This window comes from Sminthopsis crassicaudata, chromosome 1 (genome assembly GCF_048593235.1).
Source record: "Sminthopsis crassicaudata isolate SCR6 chromosome 1, ASM4859323v1, whole genome shotgun sequence".
Classification (NCBI taxonomy): Eukaryota; Metazoa; Chordata; class Mammalia; order Dasyuromorphia; family Dasyuridae; genus Sminthopsis; species Sminthopsis crassicaudata.
The window spans coordinates 650,589,536-650,607,868 of NC_133617.1; the positions used below are offsets into that span (position 1 = coordinate 650,589,536).

Genomic DNA, 18,333 nt, shown 5'->3' on the forward strand with positions numbered 1-18,333 from the left:
GTTAAGCTTCCCTCTCCTCTGGCAAAAAGCAGTTTGAGGGTTTCCTTTCATTGGCCATCATGTTACATAAATATTGTTTCTTTTAATGACTGAGTGTGTGTGTGTGTGTGTGTGTGTGTGTGTGTGTGTGTGTGTGTGTGTGTGAGAGAGAGAGAGAGAGAGAGAGAGAGAGAAAGAGAGAGAGAAAGAAAGAGAGAGAAAGAGCCAATTGAGCATAAAAGTGAACAATGAAAGGAGCTGTTTTATGATTAATTGTTTCAAAAAATGGTTCAAAAGTAGTTCATCCTACTGAAAATATTAGCCCTGTCATGCTGCTAGTCCAAGGAGAGCCATACCTTGGTTTATCTCCCATGGTTGGCTACAGAATTTAGACTTGCCACAGAGTGAGTCCTGGTTACCTCCTCTTCGTTCATGAATCTAGGTCCTTTGTCTCTTCTTACATCTCCAATATTCTCTCCCCCTCCCACCCACAATTTTAAAATAACTTCTATAATTTCCTGATGTGTGTGGTAGGTAGGAAAGGAAACCTGAATGTGTAACTGTGCAAATTAGATTTACTGTAATTTTAGGATTCACTATTCCCTCCCATGTATTTAACATGAATCTCCTGTATATAACCAGATGTAAGTTGTTCACTCATAAAGATAATGACTTTAAGGATTCATTCTAGTACAGGTATTTTTAATCTTTTTTGTGTCATAGACTTCTTTGATAGTCAAAATATTGGTTTGGGTTTTTAAAAAATTTTATTTGAAAGAAATTCTAAATTCCAAATAGAAGTTAGTGAAAATAAATACATAATTTTTTACCATCCAAGTTCAAAGACTCTTCAAAATCTATCCATGTAGTTCTTCGGAGTCCTTGAATCCCAAGTTAAGAATTCCTGCTCTAGTATGATTTCCTCAAAACTTAAGGAATCAATTAATTCATCCTACCTAATAATTACCATGTTTTCTAAATAGCCTGTATCTGTAACTCTTCTCACCAAGTTGATTTTTATAAATTGTTAAAAAAATTCAAATAGTAAATCTTTGGTCAGATCATTTTTTGAAGCTTTCCCCACTGTTTTAATTTGGATGACAGTGTAGTACTTGTAAGTCTGGAGATCAGGGTCCTTGGATTCATTGGAGTGTTTTAGGCATATTCCATTGGAAGCTCTACCCAGAATCCTCCATATATTGTCACTAATTTATCTCAATCAGAGAGAGCAAAATGTTTTCTTCTCTAGACATCATTTCAGTCATTGTTCTGTTTTCTGGCCCTGGCATGAATGACACAGACTAGGCCAATTTTAATAAAAGGATTATCACTGGATATCATAACACTTCATTGGTAGCTCCCTCTTCTCCCTATTCTCTCTCCCACCCTAATCCTCACCACTAAGTCTCAAATAAGAATCTTTATCAGAGAACTCAAATATAATAAAAAAAAAAATAGACACATAGGAGGGCAGTGGTGTCTCATAGGTAAACTAAATTTAATTATAGAGGCTTGCTTCAAATTGGCATCCCACTGGCTAGAAAAGTCTATGGATTGTCTACCTTATGGTAGACATAGATAATTCTATTTTAAGATATACAAGATTTCAAGCGAAAATACTGCCTCAGAGATCCCCTGGTCTTAGCTCCTCATTTTGCTGAGGCTCAGAAAGGTGAAATGAATTGCCCATCATTATACAATGGTAAATACTTCATCAAGAATTCAAACACAGAATTTCAGGATTCCAAATCTGTTGAGACTTTTATTAATGTCTATCACCTCTGGCCCTGATTAACTTCACCAATCCTGCCTTTTTTTCCAATGCTGATTTCTTTAGACTTGTCTGTCTCCTCCTCAAATTCTTATGGAACAATTCTATTTTTGACTCTAGTTTAAGGGATCCTCCCCAAAAGGGAAATAAGGAATAAGGAAAAGAAATAAAATGGTACCCATAGTGAGAACATGAACCAGTCACATAAAGGACAATTTTATACCTATGCTGAAAGGGGAATGCTAAGTAATCAAGAATTAAAAGATGATTGTAATCTGTTGTGGAAGCTAATACACAAAATCCCTTGGGTTACTAGGAGCAGAGCTGCCCTTTGGCTATTTTGCGTTTCACCTTCACTGAATAGAATCTTATCTAAGCCAAAGTAGAGATGGGTTCTCTCTCAATAGACAACTCTTCTTGGCCAATCTGCTATTTCCTCAGCTAACGTCATTATTACTTCTGCAACTACCTAAGAAGCTTTGCTATGTTACCCTGGAAGAAATAAAATACCAGTTACCTTTTGATATCTCACTAAGCTCAAAACCAAAGGGATAGAGACAAAACTGGTAAAGATTTGCTTAGGAGCCCATCCCCTCATAGTGGACCATGCAGGAAGAAGAAAATTCCCCTTACTCTCTGAGCCTCTGGAACTCAGTCTGAGAAAGGAGATACTTTTTGATATATCTATAGCTTTTGACTCAGTAGCCATTTAAATATATGCCCATGGCCAACTAGAATGGACCTTCCATCATACATCACCAAGGATGTGCTATAAATGTTCTTTGCCTCTCAGAATATGGTTGAGTTTTTGGCATTTGTTTTCCTGAACCACAGTCCTGGAATTAGGAATATGGAAGTTAGTTCTCACCCAAGCCCACAAAGAGGGACATTTGTCTGTATACTGAAATTGGTTTTAGCACCTAATCCAACACTGTGTAAATGTATCTTTTAAAAATAATAATGGTTTGGGGTGTGTATGGGGGAAGAACATCAGTCTGAATAGCCTGTTTAAAAAGTTAATTTCCTGTTCTAACAAAGACAGGAAGAAGCAAGTCCCGGGAAAAGTGAGAAGTCTGTATTAGAAGTAACCTGCTGTTCTGCTAAGGTGGAAAAAGTTTGATAAGAGTAAATCTAAATAAAGAGGCTTATAAAGTAATTCATATCAACAAATATTTATTAAGCAGCTACTATACGCAAGGCACCATGCTAAGTTCTGAAGCAACAAAGAAAAATGAGACAGTACTGCCATTAAGTTTAACATTCTCCTGGTAGTATGGGTAGCTCATAAAACATAAAACAGATGCCTTCTATCTTTAGTTAGATGCATCAATTATAGAAAACCTTTCAAGCTACATTAATCTTAGTCTGCATAGTATCCCTGCAAATCATATGGATAGCCAGAGAAGTCTTAAGTGGACACCTTGGTTTTTGAGGGTGCAGTAAATCAAACATTGATTGATGATGTTTACTTTGGGGCTTTCTCATGACCCAGTGCTACAGAAAGGCTATGTTCCTAAGGCATCACAATAACACATCATATTTGGCCATTTTTCATATAGGAAGAACCTAATAACTTTCACTGGACTTCAAAGTAATGCTTAAAGAACCCAAGGGTTTCATGGCCTCCTCATTTGGCCCTATCTGGTGTTCCATTTTCTATGGTCCCAGTGCAATGAATGAATACAAATTTATTCCATTCGACTTACGAGGGACAGTGTGGTCCTTGTATAGTGTGCGCTGTCCCAAAGAACCACAGATGGCAGAAAAAATTAATTTGTATGGTCAAACCCTGAAGTGAAGATAAAGTAACAGAGGAAAGGAATCATGGAATCTCCAAATATCAAGGTAAAGATGTGCTCTTAACAAAAGTCATTGTTTATGGTTCAATCATAAATTTTCTTTAATCTTAAGAATTCAAATTCAGTATAAAGTTAACTATGTAGTAGATAAAGTATTCAGAAAATAAGCAGAATAGATATAAAATGCAGATATCTCAACTTGGTCTGAATTATACTTAACAGTAAGCATTTAGTTTCCAAGAAAATACTTAAATATATATTAACTTATCCAAAGAGATGTAAACCTGGGCTTCCTAACCTGGGAGACTCTAGAAATTTTCCTAGAGCTGAACATCTCTGCTAATAATCATAGCTATATTTTCCCATAAATGGTAAAGTTATTATGGGATAACTCCATAAGCCGTTAGTTTGCTAGGCACAATCCTGGGCCCATATAAATAAGCATTTGCTAAATGCTTAACATGTGTCAAGTACATAGTAAACATTGAGTATGTGAATGGACAAGACCATCTCTACTCTTGAGGAATCCCATTCTATCTAATTAGGGAGATCTGGTCAAAGTCTGGATTCTGCCATTGTAATCATTTTGTGGCCATAGAAAAGTCACTGAACCCCTCTGTGTTAAAGATTGAGAATGTCCAGAAAAGAGGAGCACTTATGTACCTGAGGGCTGCAGACATAAGCAGTTGCCGTTGATTCCCTAAGCCTATTCAGATCTCTGGAAGTAACTGCAAGATTCATTTTTAGTCATGGAGTAGTTGGAAAGTGGCATTTAAGATGAAAGAAAAAGTGGCTAGAGACCAAGTATTATAGTAGAATAATCTTAAGAGCATAAATGACTGAGCATTATTTGTGTTGAATGCTTGGGAATTAATGAGTTGCTGAGTGGAAAAATCTCTGAGTTTCAATCTTTCCTATATCCTGTCTTGTTTCCTTCTTACCTAGCAATAAAGTCTTATCTTCCCCATTCTTCCCACCCCACCCCACTCCCCGGCTGGGGTTTAGTGACTTGCCCAAGGTCACACAGCTAGGAAGTGTTAAGTGTCTGAGATCAGATTTGAACTCTGGTCCTCCTGAATTCAGGGCTGGTGCTCTATCTACTGCGCCACCTAGCTGCCCCCATCTTCCCCATTCTTAAGGGGAAAAAAGCCCCATATGTGATACTGCTATCATCCCCTATGTCTTTTCTCTCCTTCTTGGCTAAAGTGCATAAAAGTTTCTACAGAAAACATCTATACTTCATCTCTAGTCATTCTTTTCTAAGATGTTTGTACTCCAATTTCTGACTTAATCATTCAAATGAAACTGCCAAGGATCTCTTGCTTTCCAAATCTAGCGGCCTTCTCTCCATAGCCAGCCTTCTTGATCTTTTGACAGCATCTTATCCTCTTGACCTCCTGACCTTTCCTTTCTTATTACACTCCCCTCCATACACTCTATGATCCTGCTATATACTTGCTTCCTACTTCCATGGGATGCTCCCTCTCTTGACTGCATTTTCATCAACTGTTGCTCTTCTCTGGAATGCTTTCCCTCCTTCCCTCCTTCAAGATTTAGTTCAAATCTCACCTTTTGTAGAAGATCTTTCCTAATTTCCCCAACTACTAGTGCCTTCTCTTCCATCAATCAACAAAGTAAATCAGACATTAAAGAAATTTCCAATGGTCTCATCATAATGTGTAGGCAAGTCCTTAGGCAATTTTGAAAGATCCATAAGACTTTTAGTCCTTGCATGAAAGCAGAAGGTGCATACAAGAAACATCTTGTGATCGGGACAAGATCATAGGATCGTTGGTTTATAGCCCAATAGAGCTATACTTAGAGGGATCCTCATGAAAACACCTCAAAGGAAGAAAATGGATGCTCAGTACACGGATGCCTGCTATACTTCTTTGCCCTTTGCACCTTTGACTGCTAAACCTGAGCCCACTTTTCTTAGGGAACTCACGTGTAGGTAGTAGTTATAGTAGTAAATAGTATCATCTAATTATTTATTTCTCAAACTATCTGGTAGGTTCTCATGAATTATTTACTTTAATCTATTTTGATATCTTTTTCATTTTTTCATACATATATGTATATATATATAATACATATTTTTTTCATTAAAAAAATAACTCAACTTAGAGAAATACTGAGAATCATTAGGACCAGAGAACCCAGCAATAGCTCCACTGCACAAGTATTCTTACTATACCATCTTGTCAAATTCCCTTTACCAATTTAAACTATTGGTTAATTATCAGGGGGAGTACACTGGTGGAGGCTTATCAGAAACATATTAGAAATTGAATTCTGAAGAGTATAAATTAACTGACTTTCTGGAGACCCTACTTATGAATGAGAATTGGTAAATCCAGAAGGGGTGCTGTCCATCTACTTGCTAAACATTTTATTTGTACTTATTTCTATACCATCTCTTCCATTAGAATATGAGCTCCTTGAAAAACTGATGTTGTCTTTCTTTGCATATCTAATGCCTGGAACATAGTATTCACTTAGTAAATGACTATTGATTTATTTACTGACAGACTAGCTAATTAAAAGTCAATTCAATGTATGAAGTCAGTGAATAGATTAGAGCACACAGAATGAGTTAAGAAAAAATCATGAAGCTGGTCAGTCCCCTTTCTATATGGAAGACAGGTTTGAGAGAATATTGTGCAAGAGTAAACTCTAGGTTTTAGTGCCCTACACTTTCCCCCAACAAATAAAAAAAAAACACACAAATAGACCAGGGTAAGCTAGTAATGATGTGAGATTGTGCATTACTCTTGAATTCTCTTACCATGGCAGAGTCATTTTCTCAGCTCTTACTGGGTTACATTGGGAAAGGTGCCAAGGATGGGGCATAGGATGAGCTAGGGCCAATAACTTACTTGTGGTACAATTGCTAGGCAATTTAGGCCTCAGTTTCCTCATTTGTAAATTGGGATTTGTAAGTTGGGATAATAATACTTGTGCTATCTATCTCAAGAGCTTGTAAGAAAGTCATTTTGTCAACTGCAAAAGCATTACACAAATATCAACTAGTAGTTATAATAGTAAATAGTATCATCTAATTATTTATTTCTCAAACTATCTGGTGGGTTCTCATGAATTACTTACTTTAATCTATTTTGGTATCTTTTTTGTTTTTTTCATATATATATATATATATGTAAATATATATATATATATATATATATATATAATGCATATATACTTTTTTTCATTTAAAAAAATAACTCAGAGAAATACTGAGAATCATTAGGACCAGAGAACCCAGCAATAGCTCCACTGCACTATGTGATATATGTATTATGGATTAGAGCAGAGACTTTTAAACTGTGCTTTAAAGAATGTCAGTGCTATGCAAGTCATCTCTGGGAATTAATTAAAATAAAGTGTTGTCATGGCAAGTGTGTTTATTTGAGTCTACCTCGTCCATTTATAATCCCACCCAACTCCATTCCAGTTATTGGAGTTCCAGTTAGCAAAACACGATGGAGAAGGTACTGTAGCTTCCAAAGGCTGAATATTATCAAGGCATTTAGGGGGATTTTTTTAGGTCACAGGAAAGAAGGACAGAGCTTATGAATCCGATTCTTCTAGCAGGTCCTCTTAATAGAGAATAATAGCAAAAAGCAGGAGTGACAACCTGAGGCAATAATAGAAAACAAGAAAAAAGCATAGATCACCAAAGCAGCATCAGGATGTGAATGCCAAATGATCTGGCATCATTCCACCTGGTACAGAGCCTGGGGTCAGCAGCCCTAGGATTAGACAATGCTTAAAAGCTCTCTGGACTCTCTCAAGCACTTGTCATTTATATAAATGATATGAAATTATGGTTCCAACTTTATTTTTTCATTTTGAGTCTTAACACAAGTTTTCAGCATACTTGCCTTCTATCAGTCCCAAGAATCATTGTTCTATTCTGTAAATGGCCTCAGAAGAGAACTATATCAAAAAGAAATCTTAGTTTGGAAACTGTCATCCAAGTTTTGAAGTTGGGGAAGAAAAACCAAAGTCAGTGAAGTTATACTGAGCCTTATCAAAAAAAAAAGGGAGACTTGAGGAGCCAGCCATCCTTGGAGTCTCCTGTTCTTTTTGTGGTATCTACTTGGTGGTTTTAGGGAACAGTGTAGACACATATAGAGAACTCACAGTACAGTCTTTACTTTCATGTAATGAAGGTTGACTATATAACTGCCCCACAATGGAGTGAAGCAAAACCATATGTGAACTGGAGAGCCCCCCGGCCCCCATTGATTTGGGGAAAGTGTTGTTCTCTCCTGCTTTCCCTTTCACATGTCTAAATCTTCCTGGAGGAAAAATTCTACAAAGAGAGGCAGGAAGACTCTCTGGGATTGGTGGCCCTTGTCCCTCTGCAGCTGTATGTTTATGTACATGTCGGATTTGTAGGGATGCCTTATAAGTCCCCTGTTGTGATTACTTTTTAAAGAAAGGTAAATTGTTGAGTGTTGGCACTATGGGTTATATTGTTATCATTGCACATTCTCTTTTCATCCTTCAATGTGTAAATTTTCCTTCCCTTTGTCTTGCTGTACATTTATACCTCTAAATCTGAGCTTATCCAAACATTTATGCAAGCCCTGGAGTTTGAATAATTTGCTACTCGACCAAAAGTATCACGTTTTGGAAGCTCTGGAAACTTCTGTCCACTAACAGACCCATGTCTTAAGTGGTTTTCTTTTTCATTTAATTAATGTGCCCATTTATTCATGAAGGGCTCTCAGGGTCCGAGTTAGGTTGAAAAGGTTTAATATATTTTTGTTCCTTTCCCAGCAACCTCAAAATGACTGTATACTCCCTTGTGCCCTTAGGAGCCCCTGGGCATTCAGCTTATGTCTCCCCTTCATGTTGGGAAGCAAAACTCTCTGTTGGAAACATAGGAAAAAACTTTTTCCTCCACCCTTTCCTCCCTGCATCCATCCCTTTCATTTATATTGGCCCTAAGGGAGAATCAGCTTCCTCCTGGCTGTGGCCACAAACAGAACACCTCCTTCTGACACACACAGAAGGTCACATCACACAGTGCTAGTTTCTTCAGTTGGCAGGAAGGTCTTTCTTTATATACATTTATGCCTACCTGCAAATCCCAGCCAGGACCACTCATCCTCAGGGAATGGACGATCGGGAAAATATACAAATGTGGAAGGACTACAAGCCTCCTGGGTTTCAGTATGCAAGGGAGGAAACCAAATTTTTTTTCCCCTCCTACTCCACTCATAAACCTCTCTGACAAATTAGGTAGAGTGGGGCTCAGTCACTCCTGAAAACTTCAGGGTCAAAGTCATAAGCGCCAAACTCAACTCAGAGGCAACACTTTATTTCTGAGAGACATTTATTTCATCACCAAATTTGCTGCCTAGATCCAGATGCAAATTCTTCATTAAAAAGTATTCTGGCCCTATCATTTTCCTTCTAGTTCATCGGGAGATGTCAGTTTGTTTTTGCTGATCAGTTCTCAAACGCCAAGAGTCTGGCCTGATGAGTTGAGCTGTAGTGAGAGAACCTTCTTTAAGGATTAAGATTATTTATAGACTAGTACAAATGGCAGCAGTCAGCCAGACTCAAGTGGGAGAACCTGAGCCCCAAACTGGAGTCAAGAGCAGTCATACTGGATCCCAGGAAATATAAAAAGGAGCTCCCTAAATGAAATTGCCAAAATAAGTAGAGCCATACGAAGTGGAAGAAGACAACAAGCATTTATTTAAACACTTACTGTGTGCTAGGACCCATGTGAGGTGCTTTATAAATATGATGTCATTTTTTCCCTCCACAACCCTGAGACTTAGAGTGTTATTATCTGCATTTTAAAGTTGAGTAAACTGAAATAGAAGTGACTTGCCCAGCCTACACAGCTGGTAGGTATCTAAGAGTTTTTAGAGGGTCCCTAATTCCAAATTCACTAGTCTATCCCACGATCCCTCTTTTTCTGAAATCATAAATTGGTTCATAAAAAGACAAGTTAAGTAAAAAACTATGGGGATGATTAGTTTTAGAGGAACAATATCATACGTGAGTGATGGTACTAACAAAATTATATGATGGAGTTTCTCCATGTTAGCTGGGGGGGGGGGCGGTTCATTATGATAAATTAACAACTTCCTTGTGAAATGATGTTGATCAGGCTATGTTCTGTAGAGTATATCCATGGTCACCCTTGCCCCAGATCCACAAATTTAGCTTGACATCCCAGAAATTAATTTGGCATGACTAATCATGTTAGAGGGTGATGAGCCAGAAGTAGAAAATGTCTGCTCTTTGTAAAACTGTGTATATCTGTGGGCATACTGATTTTTTGAATGAACAGGAGAAAAATTAGAAGTGCTATTAATGAAAAGTATTTCTAGTCTCATGAGAATAAACAATTTGAGGTGAAGGCTTAGGAAGAGAAGGAGAAAGAGAATGAGAAAAAGGTGGCATTCTTAGAACTTGTGTGTGTGTGTGTGTGTGTGTGAGAGAGAGAGAGAGAGAGAGAGAGAGAGAGAGAGACAGAGAGAGAGAGGGGGGGGGAGGGAGGGAGGAGGAAAAAGAAAGAAAGAAGGAGGGAGGGGAAGAGAGAGAGAAAGAAACAGGAAGAGGAAGAGGAAAAAGAAAAGGGAGAAGGAGAGGGAGACAGACAACAGAGAGAGACAGGGAGAGGGAGAGAAAGAACAATGGAGGGAGGAAAGGAGGGAAAAGTTTTTGATAATTTACCATCAATGAATGAGATTTGTGAATTAGAAATTCATATGAAATCAACAGAGGATAGATTAGGGTCAAACTATACTCTGGACAGTATCTGGTGGACCATGTGCATTTGTTGATAGTGAACAATGACTTGGGAATCAAAATATATATTTTAGTTCTATTGCCTGGGCACGTAAGGCTTTTCTGTTCTGGTTTCCATAGCTTGTGAGTGAATGTGAATCCCTTGTGAAAACTAGGAGACAGCTGTAAATTATCCTGGAGTCCAGGGAATGTCACATGATACAAATTCAAAGAATTCTTTTATTGTAAGCCTGGAAAGCAGCATGATATAGGGGAAGAAGTAATTAATGAATTTGGGATCAGAGAATCTAATTCCAAATCCCACTCCTGCCATTATGATTTTTTAGGCAAGTCACTTAAATTTTCTGTTCTCAGTTTCCTCCTCTGTAGAATGAGTTCATTGGATTAGATGGCCTAATTACCTTTCAGTTCTCAATTTGATTTTATGGTGCTATAACCTGGCCTTTCAATAACTGCAAGGAGCAAGGGACAGGCAATCATTTCCTCACTCAGAACCCGTAAAGAACAATTTTAATCTAAGTTAATTTTAAAAAGAAGATACTGTCATATTCTTCAGTATAAGTAAATTATACCTTATGTGTAAGTTAGCTATTTAATCCCTAAACTTTGTCACTTCTCTAGAACGGAGAACAATAAGTTAGCAAACATTTTTGTTTTTGAAGAAATGCACATCATAATAAAAAAAAACAATGGATGGTTTTTAATAACCTAATTTGAATCCTAGCACAAGGTTTTAATAACATACAGATGTGAGCCTGATAGTGTCCCTTTAAATCACCCTGTGATAATGAAACATCAAAGAGAAACAAATATATTCTCCCCTCAGGGACCTTTGAACCAAATGTTAAAAATAATTTCTTGGTCATTTTTATGTGGTTAAATATGAAAACAATATGAGAGACCTCAGTTTTATTTCTCACATAAACATTTTTCAGTGTGGAGAAAGCTTTGGCCGGGACCATCTCACGTCTAACACCTGACACCTGTGTGAACAGAAACATTCTTCAGTTGTGAAGGGAAGGCATGCAGCTGTGTCTATGTCCATGCAATGACTGAATTAATCACACACTATATCAATAGCTGGCTTTCTCTCCTGTCTCTTCACATATCTTAACACCGGAGACGGGAATCTCCACTGGGAAAATGACTCTGTCCTTTGCTTTCCGTTGCCCAGGATCCAATTGGATTTATGGCAGTATCCCCAGAAGGATTAACTTACTAGAGTTAGTGTGGTACTCTGTCCTCAGGCAGATTTCTTCCTTTCCCCACTAAGTTTGGCAATGACATCCCTGATGATGTGAAAAAGATTTAAAAGGCCGTTGGGCAAACTTTTCTTGAGTCCTGGACTAGGCACTGAGGATTCAAAGACAGAAACAAAAATCTTTGGTATTAAGGTGCTAATGTTCTTTGGGGGGAAAAGCATGCACACAGATCAGTGCATATAAAATACATTCATAGTAAACACAAAGGAATTAGAGGAGGTAGGTGGTACAGTGGAAAGAGTGCTGGGTCTGGATTCAGGAAGGCCTGAGTTCAAATCCAATCAGACATTTGTTAGCTGGGTGACTGTGAGCAAGTGATTTAACCTCTGTTTACCTCAGTTTCCTTATCTGTAAAATGGGAATAATTCTAGTATCTACCTCACAGGGTTGTTGTGAGGATCAAATAGTATAATAATTGTAAAATACTTATTATAGTGCCAGGTACATAATGGGTGCCATGTAATCATTAGCTGATATTGTTATTATTATTATTTGGGGTGGGGAAATAAAAAATCCTAGTACATGATGAAATTGTTAAGGCTTCCTGCAAGGCCATTTAGTTGATGCAATGGATAGAGTACCAGATCTTGAATTAGGAAGAGGTCTGAGTTCAAATTTGACTTCCTCAAAAAAAAAAACAAACAAAAAAATTAAAATAAAAAAGAATTTGTAATTAAACCAACCTTTGAAAGAATATAGGAATTCCTCCTGGTAGAGGTGACTAAGAATAGCAAACTGGACACATCTGACAATCAGTCTCAAGGTACACAATGTTGTAAAAGAGACCAGTTTAGATGGAACACAGAAGGAGAAATGTGAGCTCACCCTGCAAAGATCATCTACATTCAGATGGTGAAGGGCTTTAAGTGGCAAATGTGGGATCTTGTGCTTTTTATCCTAGAGATAAGAAGCTATAGAAGGTTCTAAAGCAGAAAATTGACTTGGTCACACAATCAGTAAACATTTATGAAGCATTCACTATGTGCTCACTATATGCTTGAGAAATACTAATTTTACAACTTCATGCAAAATGAGCTGGAGCGACCTGAATGATACTTGTAATAACCTGTTGTCCATTCCTCCCTTCTCTTCTGAGAGAAATTTTTTAGGAGAGATCAAAATCTTCAGAGCCTAGAAATTTAATGAGCTTAAACCTTTATGCATAGAAAGTAGGGGAACAGAAATTCAGGCTTCCCTAGAAGCATCCACAGGCACAAAAAAAAAAAAAAAATTAATGCAGACCAGAAGAGAAAGAGGCAATGGGGCTGTTCCTGGGTTTCAAGCCTTCTGCCTGATTTTTTTACTCCCAGTCCCAGGCATGTAGGCAGATATAAATTTGCACAGAATTCCAAGCCCTGTTGAATATGGTGAGAGCCAGAATGTCTGTGGTGATGGAAGGAAAGAGATCATGAAGGAGGGACTGGAACTGGGGATTTAAGAACTGACATGAATGATGACATTTCTCCTCCAAAGTTCATGTCTTTGAAATGAAAAAGAAGACTGTTTGAAAATAAATTCCTAGGCAGTTAGGTTTCTGTTCTCAGTAGAGACCAGCAGATTTGAAACTACTCAAGAGAATTCTGAAGGAAAAAGAGTTCTTACATTGTATTGAGTTCAGCAAGGAATGTTGCAGCTTCTTGTCATTAGAGATAGATGGAAGAACAAGAGTTGAGTTAGAAGCAATTTAGGGCACCTACTCCACGAAAATATGAAGGGTTAAGATCTAAGTGAAGTCCATAGACTTTTAAGTGAAAGAAAGGCTCAGAGGATAATGGAGGTGTAGAAAACTCTGTGAAGGAAGTAGTACTTGAATGGGTTCTTTCTTGAATGGTAGGGAACCTTCAAAGAGACAGAAAGTCAGGAGATCACATTTTGGGTGGATACCAGATACCAGATACCAGAAGAGGAAATGAGTAAGATGTATTGTAGGAACAAATAGTTAAGCAGCTCAAATTGAGAATAGGGGTTTGTTTTGGTTTTTTTATAACAGAATAGTGAGAAATCATTTAGAAAAAAAAGTCAGAGCAAGATTGTAAAGGGCATTTCAGGTTCTTGAAGACTGAATATCCTAAGTCCTTCAATAACTAAAAGGAAGAAGACTGAGACATAAGGACAGCAATCATAATAACTCACACTTCTATTGCATTTTAAAGTTAAAGTCTGTGAGATGGATTAGTATATCATTACCCCCTTTTTACAGAAGATGAAACTGAGACTCAGAGACATCAACTAATAAGTAGTAGAGCTGATATTCACAGTAAGTCTCCTGACACAAAATTCAGAGCTCTTTCTACTACCCTAATCACTTCCTAAAGGATTTATTGAAAATCAACCATAAGAAAAGTCTTTATTCTTGATAGGTTTGTAAATCGGTTTCTCCTTCCATAGATCAAGAATCAGCATAAAGTGACTTGCCCAGGATCACACAGCTACATTTGAATTTGGGTTTTCCTGACTCCAAGCCACTGACAATATCCATGTTGTCACTAGCAGTCCTTTCAAGGTAGAGTCAAAAACCAGCAGCACAAAAAGGTTATCATCTGCAAGGATTGTAACCATAAAAATAATTTAAAAGATAAGTTACATAAATGGTGTGCTAGAAACAGTGCTGGAGTCATGAAAACCTGGGTTCAACTCATGCCTTAGACAATTAGCTGTGCAAGCCATTTAAACTTTGCTTCAGTTTCTCAACTATAAAACTAGCAAGCTAGACCTGCTCATCTCTAGAGTCCTCTCCAGCTTTAAATCTTAGTTTACTTTCATTTTTATCTTCTGCCTTCCCATCAGAAATCAAACTCTTGCTACATGTGACACATCTTTAACCTCCCTAATAAAGCCAAAAAAACTATATAGATATCAGAAAAAGTTTTAAAAGTCCTATTTCTACTGATAATTGAACTATCTCACACACACACACACACACACACACACACACACACACACACACACACACATAATTTCAGCTTGTTTCCCATGACATTATGTACCATTTTCACTTTCTGTGATTTTTGTCTTTTAAAAAATAATTAACAATTATTCTGCTTTTTTCTTTTCTTTCTTTCTTTGATCTCCACCTTTAGGTTTTAGGGACCCTCTAATCTATCTGTTCTTGGAAATAGTTTGGTGAGGTATAAGAGGATCTGGCTGCTGATAATTTCCCTCTAGGGACTTCTCTCCTCATTTTCTCTTGCTGCTCCCTAAGTTGAGCCCTCTGCTGTTGTCAGACTGATCTCTTCATCATCTCCTTGTCCATCCCTAACCTTGGGAAATCTAAAATATGAAATCTAGCTGGAGGAGACCCAGAGTTCATCAGGACCAAGAGGTCCCTGAATATGCATCCCTTCCCCAACCCTCCTACCAAGTGGTCACCCAGCCTCTAGTTAGATACTACTACTCCCTTCTGTACTACTCCCATCCTTCATCAAGCCTGAATCCTCCCCTGGAACTTCGGCCTCTTGTTCCTCATTCCACCCTCTAGAGATGAGAGCTGAATCCTTTCCCTGTCAGGATAGTTTACATTAAATACTTGACAAAGGCTATAATTGTCCCTTCTAACATTTTATTTCTCCTAGTTGAGGTTCCTCGGTTCCTTCAAGGATTCCTTTTTATGGAATGACTTACAAGCCTCACCCCATCCTGGCTAGCCACTTCTGGATCCTCTCCCACTTGTATATATTCCTCCTAAAAGTGTAATAATGTACAATGTTCCAGATATTATGGCACCAAAGTAGAATGTTGAAAATAGGTTGAAAATGCAATGGATTTGGAGTCAGAGAACTGAGTTTAAATCTCACTTTGGCTTCTCCATATATGGCATTAGGGCACTTGATTAAACCTCGGAGGGTCTCAGTTGCCTCAACTATAAAAATGAGAAGATTGGATAACCTTCTAGTTCTGCCTCCTTTGTTCCAAATACTGTTATAATGAAGTCTGAGACCGTTGTCTACACTATTGATTCAAAGAAAGCTTTTGGGTTCACTAAAACCCTCAGATCTGTTTTTGTCAGAATGTCTAGCTATGCCATTTTTATTCCATACTTGTAAATTTGATTTTTTTTCATGCAAGGGAAATCTGTATTCCCCTCCACTCTCTCCTCCAATTATAGAAATACTACCCTTTCTTTAGAGTTCCCCTTAATATCCATCTCATGCAACAAGCTTTTTCTTTCCATAGTAGTCTTCACTGATTTCCTGTCCCCTGAATTGCTGGCACACTTAGTCTGCTAACATACAGTTTACTTATTAATTATAGGTCTCCTCTTTCTGCATTTCTACACTGAGTGAGTCAGACAAGATGATATTAAGGCCCTAAAATTCCATTTCTGTGATAATAACATTTTATGGGTTTTGTCTTCTCAAAGAGATTGTAAGCTCCTGGTGGGCAGAAACCACATCTTATACTTTTATATCTCCCACAGTGCCTCATTCATCACTGAGCACATTGTATTTTAAATAAATTATAGACTCAGAGGAGTCACCAATTATCTACTTCAGTTAATCCAACCAATCCTCTTTCAAATCCTTGCTCAGAATTCACTCACTTGAGGACCCCTTCCCTTACTAATGCCATAGCACTCTGCTCTTTTTCTCCCCTATTCCCATAGCATCCATGTATTCTATTTTCTGTGTTCTGCCTTATTTAATGTCACACTAGTTAACATGTTACTTTATCAGTGCTCTTAGACAAGAACCCATCTTCGATTTCCTTTTTATGTTCTATAACCTACTCTGCATAGTCTCAGAAAAATGTTGCCTGACTTGTTACCTGCTTTCTAAACTTAGAGGAATTACAATGAAAACAAATGACTTATAAGCATTTTCAAAACAATCTAAGGCTACTAGGCAATAATAGTAAGAGAAGGCTGTACACAAGCCAATGTTTCATGCTGACTTGACTCAGAAAAGGAAAACCTAAATAGGAACCAAGAAATGTATGTTCATGGTGGTGTGTTTTTTTCTTCCAAACAAAAATACTATTTAAAAATTTTTTGGATAAAGAAATGGGCTTTTATTCTCACCCAGGAGCCAAAGGCAAGGAAAAGTTCTTGAGATGTGAGAGCTGTTAAGCTGTGACCCGCCAATAGAAATAATGGTCATTTATATCAATAACAAGTGATGAGTTTCTGGAGGCTATGGTCTCTCTGAAGGCAAAAAAACTTGGCAGCTCACATAATGAACCCTGCATCCAAAGAGATCTGTCCCAGAAGGACTAAAATTCCTCCTTTTGTACACCTAACTCAGACATGTCCCACTGAGAGATGTCAGCTGCTGAAAGTACTTGGTGCCCATGCTAACTCTGATCAGTGTCTTTATAGGAAATCAAGAGACTCATCCCCAGAGAAATTCTCAGAGACCACATTTTGACTTTGCTTAATGGGCTGCCAAGTGACCCAGCTTCTTTACAAAAACAACAAGAGCAAGCGTATTCAACAGATTCAATGGTCAGATTGTGTTGGTAGGAAACAGCAATTGGAAGCTGGTTTTAAGATTATAGAATTTGGAGCTGGGAGGAGGCTTAGAGCTCAGCTGCCTCACCTTACTCATAGGAAGCTAGACCTCAGATAGGGGGAAGAATTGACAGAGGTCACATGTGAGAAAGTAGCAAAGACAGAATTCTCCTGAGTGCTGATTCAGATTGCTTTTTTCCATCATGACACTGGCAGGGCAGTGGTATATAAGGGTTTTATTTGGATCCAGATGTTAGCCAAACAGAGATACAGAAGACAATAGGTGAAGATGAATAAGACCAGAAACTAGAAATTGGTGAAGGAAGAAGTATCTATGGTAATATTATTTGGGAGACTCCTAGGAACCCTACTCCCCTCACCCACAAAATCTTCTCCTTTGGAAGACAAAAAAAAGTTTGAACTTTACTCTTAAGGAAGAGACTTAAAATTCACAATAAAGAAAAAAACAATATAAAATCATTTCCTTAAATCGAGTTTTTATATTAAAGATTATCACATATCTCCCAAAAAAGGTATATTCCTAAGGTAATGTATATATTCTTGGTAGCCTAGGTGAGCCAGAAGGAACAAGGAAGGATTAGGGTAGGATGCCCACAACTTTGGTAAATGAGAATAGGAAAGTGTATATGGCTAATGAAAAACCTCTGGAAGCCCGTGATTGCATAAAACTCTTTTCAAACCTGGGTCATTGATATTTCTGCTCTTACATCTGCCATGATCTTCTAGGCTAAGTTTTGGAGTTTTTCGATTTTTCAGAACCAGGTAGTAAGTAGCCAAGGCTCTGAAAATCTCAAGTGAGGGGCAGTTGGGTGGCTCAATAGTTATAGTGCTGGGATTAGAGTCAAGAAGACTCATCTTCCTGAATTCAAATCTGGCTTCAGACACTTCTTAGTTGTATGACCCTGGCAAATTACTTAACCCTATTTGCCTCAGTTTCCTCATCTGTAAAATGAGCTGGAAAAATAAATAGCAAAACACCCTAACATCTCTAAACCCTAAGTGGTGTCACATAGAGTTGGATATAACTGAAAAATTATTGAAAAAAAATGGATTTCTCCAGAACTGAGCCTTGAAGCTGAGCTTCATCCTTATCATTTTCATTTCTGAAGTCAGATCAAGAGGAAAAAACAGAATGGTGTTTGTTTTGTTTTTCTTTCTAGTCTTTCATTTCTCCTTCGCTGGCTTCCTCAAGCCACAGCTATTTGAAACAAACACATTTAGGTTCTCAGCTTGACTGGTCTTTTCAGATAATAAGACTCTCCTTCTCTTCAC

General features: G+C 37.8%; 1 protein-coding gene across 2 annotated transcripts in view; it reads left to right on the plus strand.

Annotated features, from left to right (window-relative positions):
• The window catches only part of ADAMTSL1 (ADAMTS like 1), a 380,756-nt gene that overhangs the window by 251,018 nt on the left and 111,405 nt on the right, over positions 1–18,333 (plus strand). The window lies entirely within an intron of this gene.